The sequence below is a fragment of the Salvelinus fontinalis genome, chromosome 2 (genome assembly GCF_029448725.1).
Source record: "Salvelinus fontinalis isolate EN_2023a chromosome 2, ASM2944872v1, whole genome shotgun sequence".
In the NCBI taxonomy this organism is placed as follows: Eukaryota; Metazoa; Chordata; class Actinopteri; order Salmoniformes; family Salmonidae; genus Salvelinus; species Salvelinus fontinalis.
This window is the reverse complement of record NC_074666.1, coordinates 96,250,003-96,260,925: the sequence shown is the minus strand read 5'-3', so window position 1 is coordinate 96,260,925 and position 10,923 is coordinate 96,250,003.

Here is a 10,923-nt window from a genome sequence, read left to right as displayed (position 1 = left end):
TTCCTGTAGTTGGGCAACAAGTGATAACTGTTCACCAGATCCACATGTGTTTACCAGACACACATAGTCCACAACATATGTGTTTGGACAGTGAAGATTACAGTTTTACATTTGGTGCTATGCTCCAGCATTTTGGATTTGAGATAGAATGTTTCATATTAGGTGACAGTACAGAATGTCACCTTTTATTTGAGGTTAATGGTGAGAGGTTAGTATGTTTTGTTGTAGTCTCTGTTATTGGTAATGGTGAGAGGTTAGCATGTTTTGTTGTAGTCTCTGTTATTGGTAATGGTGAGAGGTTAGCATGTTTTGTTGTAGCCTCTGTTATTGGTAATGGTGAGAGGTTAGCATGTTTTGTTGTAGTCTCTGTTATTGGTAATGTGAGAGGTTAGCATGTTTTGTTGTAGCCTCTGTTATTGGTAATGGTGAGAGGTTAGCATGTTTTGTTGTAGCCTCTGTTATTGGTAATGGTGAGAGGTTAGCATGTTTTGTTGTAGCCTCTGGTATTGGTAATGGTGAGAGGTTAGCATGTTTTGTTGTAGCCTCTGTTATTGGTAATGGTGAGAGGTTAGCATGTTTTGTTGTAGCCTCTGTTATTGGTAATGGTGAGAGGTTAGCATGTTTTGTTGTAGTCTCTGTTATTGGTAATGGTGAGAGGTTAGCATGTTTTGTTGTAGTCTCTGTTATTGGTAATGGTGAGAGGTTAGCATGTTTTGTTGTAGCCTCTGTTATTAGTAATGGTGAGAGGTTAGCATGTTTTGTTGTAGTCTCTGTTATTGGTAATGGTGAGAGGTTAGCATGTTTTGTTGTAGCCTCTGTTATTGGTAATGGTGAGAGGTTAGCATGTTTTGTTGTGTCCTCTGTTATTGGTAATGGTGAGAGGTTAGCATGTTTTGTTGTAGTCTCTGTTATTGGTAATAGTGAGAGGTTAGCATGTTTTGTTGTATCCTCTGTTATTGGTTATGGTGAGAGGTTAGCATGTTTTGTTGTAGCCTCTGTTATTGGTAATGGTGATAGGTTAGCATGTTTAGTTGTAGTCTCTGTTATTGGTAATGGTGAGAGGTTAGCATGTTTTGTTGTATCCTCTGTTGTTGGTAATGGTGAGAGGTTAGTATGTTTTGTTGTAGCCTCTGTTATTGGTAATGTGAGAGGTTAGCATGTTTTGTTGTAGCCTCTGTTATTGGTAATGGTGAGAGGTTAGCATGTTTTGTTGTATCCTCTGTTATTGGTTATGGTGAGAGGTTAGCATGTTTTGTTGTAGCCTCTGTTATTGGTAATGGTGATAGGTTAGCATGTTTAGTTGTAGTCTCTGTTATAAGTCGCTCTGGATAAGAGCGTCTGCTAAATGACTTAAATGTAAATGTAAATTGGTAATGGTGAGAGGTTAGCATGTTTTGTTGTATCCTCTGTTGTTGGTAATGGTGAGAGGTTAGTATGTTTTGTTGTAGCCTCTGTTATTGGTAATGTGAGAGGTTAGCATGTTTTGTTGTAGTCTCTGTTATTGGTAATGGTGAGAGGTTAGCATGTTTTGTTGTAGCCTCTGTTATTGGTAAAGGTGAGAGGTTAGCATGTTTTGTTGTATCCTCTGTTATTGGTAATGTTGAGAGGTTAGCATGTTTTGTTGTAGCCTCTGTTGTTGGTAATGGTGAGAGGTTAACATGTTTTGTTGTAGTCTCTGTTATTGGTAATGGTGAGAGGTTAGCATGTTTTGTTGTAGCCTCTGTTATTGGTAATGGTGAGAGGTTAACATGTTTTGTTGTAGTCTCTGTTATTGGTAATGGTGAGAGGTTAGCATGTTTTGTTGTAGCCTCTGTTATTGGTAATGGTGAGAGGTTAACATGTTTTGTTGTAGTCTCTGTTATTGGTAATGGTGAGAGGTTAGCATGTTTTGTTGTAGTCTCTGTTATTGGTAATGGTGAGAGGTTAGCATGTTTTGTTGTAGCGTCTAACTTTCTCACGCATATTATTTTTTATTATTTTTATTTCACCTTTATTTAACCAGGTAGGCTAGTTGAGAACAAATTCTCATTTGCAACTGCGACCTGGCCAAGATAAAGCATAGCAATTCGACACATACAACAACACAGAGTTACACATGGAATAAACAAAACATAGTCAATAATACAGTCGAACAAAAGAAAACAAAAAGTTTATATCTACAGTGAGTGCAAATGAGGTAAGATAAGGGAGTTAACCTTTCACGAGCCTCTACCCCGGGTCCGGGAGCACCCCCCACCCCCCCCACACACTAATTAGCATAGCTAGCATAGCTTCAAAAGTAGATAGTAGCATCTAAATATCATTAAATCACAAGTCCAAGACACCAGATGAAAGATACAGATCTTGTGAATAAAGCCACCATTTCAGATTTTTAAAATGTTTTACAGGGAAGACAAAATATGTAAATCTATTAGCTAAACACGTTAGCAAAATACACCACTATTCTAACTCCATCAGTTTCTTACTCCTTCAGGTGCTATCACCAATTCGGCTCAACTAAGATATTGATATCCACTAACCAAGAAAAAACCTCTTCAGATGACAGTCTGATAACATATTCATGGTATAGGATAGTTTTTGTTAGAAAAAAGTGCATATTTCAGGTAGAAATCACAGTTTACAATTGCACCCACCATCACAAATCGACTAGAATTACTAGATAGAGCAACGTGTATGACCAATTTACTCATCATAAAACATTTCATAAAAATAGACAAAGCATAGCAATGGAAAGACCCAGTTCTTGTGATTTCAGACCATATTTCAGATTTTCTAAGCGTTTTTCAGCGAAAACACAATAAATCGATAAGTTAGCATACCACATGTGCAAACGTTACCAGAGCATCGATTCCAGCCAAAGAGCGCTATAACGTAATCACCGCCAAAATATATTAATTTTTTCACTAACCTTCTCAGAATTCTTCCGATGACACTCCTGTAACATCATTTTACAATATACATATACAGTTTGTTCGAAAAGGTGCATATTTAGCCATACAAAACCGTGGTTACACAATAAAAATACTAGGAAATCAAGCCTCAATATGTCTGACGTCATCTATCAGAGTGATCTAGTTTAATTGAAAGCTAATCATATACTTGACTAAAAAATACAGGGTTGACAGCAATCGAAAGACAAATTAGTTCTTAATGCAACCGCTGATTTACATTTTTAAAATTATCCTTACTTTTCAATACAGGGTTGGCCAAGTGAAGCTATACCAAACAAAATGGCGAAATATGCGTTTAAAATATTTCGACAGAAACACGATTTATCATATTAAATATTGCTTACTTTGAGCTGTTCTTCCATCAGATTCTTGGGCAATGTATCCTTTCTATGTTATAAACGTCTTTTGGTCGATAGATGTCCTCTGTCCTTCGAAATGTCCACCACCAACGACCGACACCCTAAAACGTGTCCAAACTTTCAGAGTGCACAACAAAGAAATTCCTCAAAATCGCACTAAACGGATATAAATTGCTATAAAACGGTTCAAATTAACTACATTATGATGTTTTTAACAACTATAACGACTGAAAACATGACCGGAGAAATATTGCTGGTTAGAAAACGATTTGGAACGAGGCAGGTCCGATGTCCTTTACGCTTCAGGCGCACAATGAGAAAGGGGGGTCTCTGTACATTTTTGTCTTTTATAATGGCTGTGAACGTCCCATCGATTTCATTGAAAACGTGATGACGTACAGACACCCAGAGGAAGACGTAGGCAGTGTCGGTTTCTTCATAGCATTCACTGTCGCCTTAAAAACAGACCCCAGATCAGAGGTAAACATTTCTGAAATCTGAACCCTGTCATGAAAAGTGCTGTAGAAATTGTTCTGTACCACTCAGAGACAAAATTCCAACTTCTATAGAAACTAGAAGGTGTTTTCTATCCAATAATAACAATAATATGCATATTGTACGATCAAGAATTTAGCACGAGGCAGTTTAATTTGGAGACACAAATATGCTAATGCGGAACAGCACCCCCTATAGTTGCAAGAAGTTTTTAAGGCAATAAATAGGCCATGGTGGCGAAGTAATTACATTATAGCAATTAGACACTGGAATGGTAGATGTACAGAAGATGAATGTGCAAGTAGAGATACTGGGGTGCAAAGGAGCAAGATAAGTACATAAATACAGTATGGGGATGAGGTATATAGATGGGCTATTTACAGATGGGCTATGTACAGGTGCAGTGATCTGTGAGCTGCTCTGACAGCTGGTGCTTAAAGCTAGTGAGGGAGTTATGAGTCTTCAGCTTCAGAGATTTTTGCAGTTTGTTCCAGTCATTGGCAGCAGAGAACTGGAAGGAGAGGCGGCCAAATTAGGAATTGGCTTTGGGGGTGACCAGATATACCTGCTGGAGCGCATGCTACGAGTGGGTGCTGCTATGGTGACCAGTGAGCTGAGATAAGGCGGGGCTTTACCTAGCAGAGACTTGTAGATGACCTGGAGCCAGATGGTTTGGCGACGAGTATGAAGCGATGGCCAGCCAACGAGAGCATACAGGTCGCAGTGGTGGGTAATATATGGGGCTTTGGTGACAAAACGGATGGCACTGTGATAAACTGCATCCAATTTGTTGAGTAGAGTGTTGGAGGCTATTTTATAGATGACATCGCCGAAGTCGAGGATCGGTAGCATGGTCAGTTTTACGAGGACATGTTTGGCTGCATGAGTGAAGGATACTTTGTTGCGAAATAGGAAGCCGATTCTAGATTTAATTTTGGATTGGAGATGCTTAATGTGAGTCTGGAAGAAGAGTTTACAGTCTAACCAAAAACCTAGGTATTTGTAGTTGTCCACATATTCTAAGTCAGAGCCGTCCAGAGGAGTGATGCTGGACGGTCGGGCGGGTGCGGGCAGTGATCAGTTGGCCAGAAGTATACAGAATGGTGTCGTCTGCGTAGAGGTGGATCAGAGAATCACCAGCAGCGAGAGCAACATCATTGATGTATACAGAGAAGAGAGTCGGCCCGAGAATTGAACCCTGTGGCACCCCCATAGAGACTGCAAGAGGTCCGGACAACAGGCCCTCCAATTTGACACACTGAACTCTATCAGAGAAGTAGTTGGTGAACCAGGCAGGGCAATCATTTGAAAAACCAAGGCGTTTGAGTCGGCCAATAAGAATGTGGTGATTGACAGAGTCGAAAGCCTTGGCCAGGTCGATGAATACGGCTGCACAGTAATGTCTCTTATCGATGGCGGTTATGATATCGTTTAGGACCTTGAGCGTGGCTGAGGTGCACCCATGACCAGCTCTGAAACCAGATTGCATTGTCACGAATCCCGTTTCCTGAGTCGTTTTTTTGCCTGTGTTCTGTCCTGGAGTGTTTTTTTCGGCGTCCTGGAACGCACCCTGTCTGGTTGCCGGGCAATGTAGCCAGTTGAGAGTTCTGATTACCCGCACCTGTATCCCATCAGCTATCTGCACACCTGGTCCTGATCATCATCTCTCCTCTTCATAAGCCCGGACCTGACATCCATTCCCTGCCGGATCGTTAGCCATAAACAGTATGTTGTGCCATAGTATCAGCCTCAAGTTGGATAGAATTTGTTTTGTTGTTTTTTACGTATTGCTTGCCTTAAACTTACCTCCATTTGTTTTGTCTTCAGTTACTCACCCGGATCATTTACCTCATTCCCGCCTGGTCGTCGGAGGATTCCGCTACCCCATTGGATCCACCTATTTACTCCCATCAACTCACCACCGCTGCCCGCTACGCCACCTGGATATATCTACCCATTCACATTCACTTGTAAATAAATACTCACCTTCTTCCTACGCTCCTTGTCCTGGTCTGCTTCTGGGTTCGATTTTGAAAGAACGTGACATGCATAGCGAAAAAGGTATGGTGAGATTCCAAGTGGTCGGTAATCTGTTTATTAACTTGGCTTTCGAAGACCTTAGAGGCAGGGCAGGATAGATTTAGGTCTGTAGCAGTTTGGGTCTAGAGTGTCTCCCCCTTTGAAGACGGGGATGACTGCGGCAGCTTTCCAATCTTTGGGAATCTCAGACGATACAAAAGAGAGGTTGAACAGGCTAGTAATTGTGGTTGCAACAATTTCAGCAGATCATTTTAGAAAGAGAGGGTCCAGATTGTCTAGTCCAGCTGATTTGTAGGGGTCCAGGTTTTGCAGTTCTTTAAGAACATCAGCTATCTGGATTTGGGTGAAGGAGAAATGGGGGAGGCTTGGGCAAGTTGCTGTGGGGAGTGCAGGGCTGTTGACCGGGGTAGGGTTAGCCAGGTGGAAAGCATGGCCAGCCGTAGAAAAATGATTGTTGAAATTCTCAATTATAGTAGATTTATCGGTGGTGCCAGTTTCCTAGCCTCAGAGCAGTGGGCAGCTCGGAGGGGGTGCTCTTATTCTCCATGGACTTTACAGTGTCCCAGAATTTATTTGAGTTTGTGCTACAGGATGCAAATTTCTGCTTGAAAAAGCTAGCCTTAGCTTTCCAAACTGCCTTTGTATATTTGTTCCTGACTTCCTTGAAAAGTTGCATATCACGGGGGCTATTCGATGCTAATGCAGAACGCCACAGGATGTTTTTGTGCAGTCAGGTCTGGAGAGAACCAAGGGCTATATCTGTTCCTGGTTCTACATTTTTTGAAAGGGGCATGCTTATTTAAGATGGTGAGGAAGGCACTTTTTTAAAGAATGACCAGGCATCCTCTACTGACGGAATGAGGTCAATATCCTTCCAGGATACCCGGGCCAGGTCGATTAGGAAGGCCTGCTCGCTGAAGTGTTTCAGGGAGCGTTTGATAGTGATGAGGGGTGGTCGTTTGACCGCAGACCCGTTACGGATGCAGGCAATGGGGCAGTGATCGCTGAGATCTTGATTGAAAACAGCAGAGGTGTATTTGGAGGGCAAGTTGGTTAGGATGATATCGTTGAGGGTGCCCGTGTTTACGGATTTGGGGTTGTACCTGGTGGGTTCATTGACAATTTGTGAGAGATTGAGGGCATCAAGCTTAGATTGTAGGATAACCGGGGTGTTAAGCATGTCCCAGTTTAGGTCACCTAGCAGCACGAGCTGTGAAGATAGATGGGGGGCAATCAGTTCACATATGGTGTCCAGGGCACAGCTGGGGGCAGAGGGTGGTCTATAGCAAGCGGCGACGGTGAGAGACTTGTTTCTGGAAAGGTGGATTTTTAAAAGTAGAAGCTGGAATTGTTTGGGTACAGACCTGGATAGTAGGACAGAACTCTGCAGGCTATCTCTACAGTAGATTGCAACTCCACCCCCTTTGGCAGTTCTATCTTTAATCAGATTCAGATCTGTTCAAACCAACTCTTAGTTTCCTGATTCAGATCTGTTTAAACCAACTCTTAATTTCCTGATTCAGATCTGTTCAAACCAACTCTTAGTTTCCTGATTCAGATCTGTTTAAACCAACTCTTGGTTTCCTGATTCAGATCTGTTTAAACCAGTACTTCTCAATTATTTTCTGTTACGCCCCCCTTAGGAAGAAGTAAACATTTTGCGCCCCCCAACTCTCCGCCACGACTGTAAATAGTATCATTTGTCTATAAAATTGTTATAAGTACACCTCTGCATAACATTCTATCCTTATTAACATTAAAGAAAACAGAAAAAGGAAGAAATATAGATCAACTTACAACAAAGAATAACTTTATTAACATTGTTTTTTTAGTCTGTAACAGAAAAGACTGAAAGTGCATCAATTTGCCTGAAATGTTAAAAAAAAATCAAGCCTTATTTAAACTGTAAACATTTTTTGATCATTTGATACTGAATTAAAAAAAAAATATATAATCAATAAATAATAATACATTCAAATTGATCAGCATCATTAACTCAGGAGCACAATATATGAAACACTGACCTATAAAACAAAAATTAATAAAACAATTTGTGCTGATTTAAAAAAAATCTAAATGAGGAAGTCATAGTTTTTATTTTTGCAGCACTTGCGTCATCCAGCATGACAGAGACCATGTCTAATGCTGCAGGTAGTATCAGCTCCTCTGCTATGGAGTGGGGTCATGTCTAATGCTGCAGGTAGTATCAGCTCCTCTGATATGGAGTGGGGTCATGTCTAATGCTGCAGGTAGTATCAGCTCCTCTGCTATGGAGTGGGACCATGTCTAATGCTGCAGGTAGTATCAGCTCCTCTGATATGGAGTGGGGTCATGTCTAATGCTGCAGGTAGTATCAGCTCCTCTGTTATGGAGTGGGGTCATGTCTAATGCTGCAGGTAGTATCAGCTCCTCTGCTATGGAGTGGGGTCATGTCTAATGCTGCAGGTAGTATCAGCTCCTCTGATATGGAGTGGGGTCATGTCTAATGCTGCAGGTAGTATCAGCTCCTCTGCTATGGAGTGGGGTCATGTCTAATGCTGCAGGCAGTATCAGCTCCTCTGCTATGGAGTGGGGTCATGTCTAATGCTGCAGGCAGTATCAGCTCCTCTGCTATGGAGTGGGGTCATGTCTAATGCTGCAGGTAGTATCAGCTCCTCTGCTATGGAGTGGGGTCATGTCTAATGCTGCAGGTAGTATCCGCTCCTCTGCTATGGAGTGGGGTCTTTTGCACTGAGCAATTTGGTACACCACCTTATATGATGCCAGCAGTGCTCGCTGGTTTACTGAAGTAGCATTCACAAAGCGGGACGATTGTTGGCAATATTCGGCACGTTTTCACTGAAAAAACTCAAGCGGCTTATCAGCGTGATAAGTGTAATGTCTTTAAGTGATGCCTTCATTTATTTGGCTTCATGCTGTCTGCTGCCAACACAGTAAACATACCGGTCTTTCCTCGTCTCCCACCGTAGTCACAGTGAAGCCAAGCGCTACATACACGTCGTCATATTTCCTCGTCTTAGCTTTCGGGAGACTTACGTCTGTCTCATTATCTCCGTCTCTCTCCGCCTTTTTTTAATTTTATATAGCCCTTCGTACATCAGCTTATATCTCAAAATGCTGTACAGAAACCCAGCCCAATACCCCAAACAGCAAGCAATGCAGGTGTAGAAGCACGGTGGCTAGGAAAAACTCCCTAGGAAGGCCAAAACCTAGGAAGAAACCTAGAGAGAAACCAGGCTATGAGGGGTGGCCAGTCCTCTTCTGGCTGTGCCGGGTGGAGATTATAACAGAACATGGCCAAGATGTTCAAAATGTTCATAAATGACAAGCATGGTCAAATAATAATCAGGAATAAATGTCAGTTGGCTTTTCATAGCCGATCATTAAGAGTTGAAAACAGCAGGTCTGGGACAGGTAGCACGTCCGGTGGACAGGTCAGGGTTCCATAACCGCAGGCAGAACAGTTAAAAATGGAACAGCAGCAAGGCCAGGTGGACTGGGGACAGCAAGGAGTCATCATGCCCGGTAGTCCTGACGCATGGTCCTAGGGCTCAGGTCCTCCGAGAGAGAGAAAGAAAGAGAGAAGGAGAGAATTAGAGAGAGCATACTTAAATTCACACAGGACACTGGATAAGACAGGAGAAGTACTCCAGATATAACCAATTGACCCTAGCCCCCCGACACATAAACTACTGCAGCATAAATACTGGAGGCTGAGACAGGAGGGGTCAGGAGACACTGTGGCCCCATCCGATGATACCCCCGGACAGGGCCAAACAGGAAGGATATAACCCCACCCACTTTGCCAAAGCACAGCCCCCGCACCACTAGAGGGATATCTTCAACCACCAACTTACAATCCTGAGACAAGGCCGAGTATAGCCCACAAAGGTCTCCACCACAGCACAACCAGGTGGGGGCGCCAACCCAGACAGGAAGATCACGTCAGTAACTCAACCCACTCAAGTGACGCACCCCTCCTAGGGACGGCATGAAAGAGCACCAGTAAGCCAGTGACTCAGCCCCTGTAATAGGGTTAGAGGCAGAGAATCCCAGTGGAGAGAGGGGAACCGGCCAGGCAGAGACAGCAAGGGCGGTTCGTTGCTCCAGAGCCTTTCCGTTCACCTTCACACTCCTGGGCCAGACCACACTCAATCATATGACCTACTGAAGAGATAAGTCTTCAGTAAAGACTTAAAGGTTGAGACCGAGTCTGCGTCTCTCACATGGGTAGGCAGACCATTCCATAAAAATGGAGCTCTATAGGAGAAAGCCCTGCCTCCCGCTGTTTGCTTAGAAATTCTAGGGACAATTAGGAGGCCTGCGTCTTGTGACCGTAGCGTACGTGTAGGTATGTACGGCAGGACCAACTCGGAAAGATAGGTAGGAGCAAGCCCATGTAACGCTTTATAGGTTAACAGTAAAACCTTGAAATCAGCCCTTGCCTTAACAGGAAGCCAGTGTAGGGAAGCTAGCACTGGAGTAATATGATAAAATTTCTTGGTTCTAGTCAGGATTCTAGGAGCCGTATTTAGCACTAACTGAAGTTTATTTAGTGCTTTATCCGGGTAGCCGGAACGTAGAGCATTGCAGTAGTCTAACCTAGAAGTAACAAATGCATGGATACATTTTTCTGCATCATTTTTGGACAGAACATTTCTGATTTTTGCAATGTTACGTAGATGGAAAAAAGCTGTCCTTGAAACAGTCTTGATATGTTCGTCAAAAGAGAGATCGGGGTCCAGAGTAACGCCGAGGTCCTTCACAGTTTTATTTGAGACGACTTTACAACCATCAAGATTAATTGTCAGATTTAACAGAATATCTCTTTGTTTCTTGGGACCTAGAACAAGCATCTCTGTTTTGTCCGAGTTTAAAAGTAGAACGTTTTCAGCCATCCACTTCCTTATGTCTGAAACACAGGCTTCTAGCGAGGGCAATTTTGGGGCTTCGCCATGTTTCATTGAAATGTACAGCTGTGTGTCATCCGCATAGCAGTGAAAGTTAACATTATGTTTTCGAATGACATCCCCAAGAGGTAAAATATATAGTGAAAACAATAGTGGTCCTAAAACGGA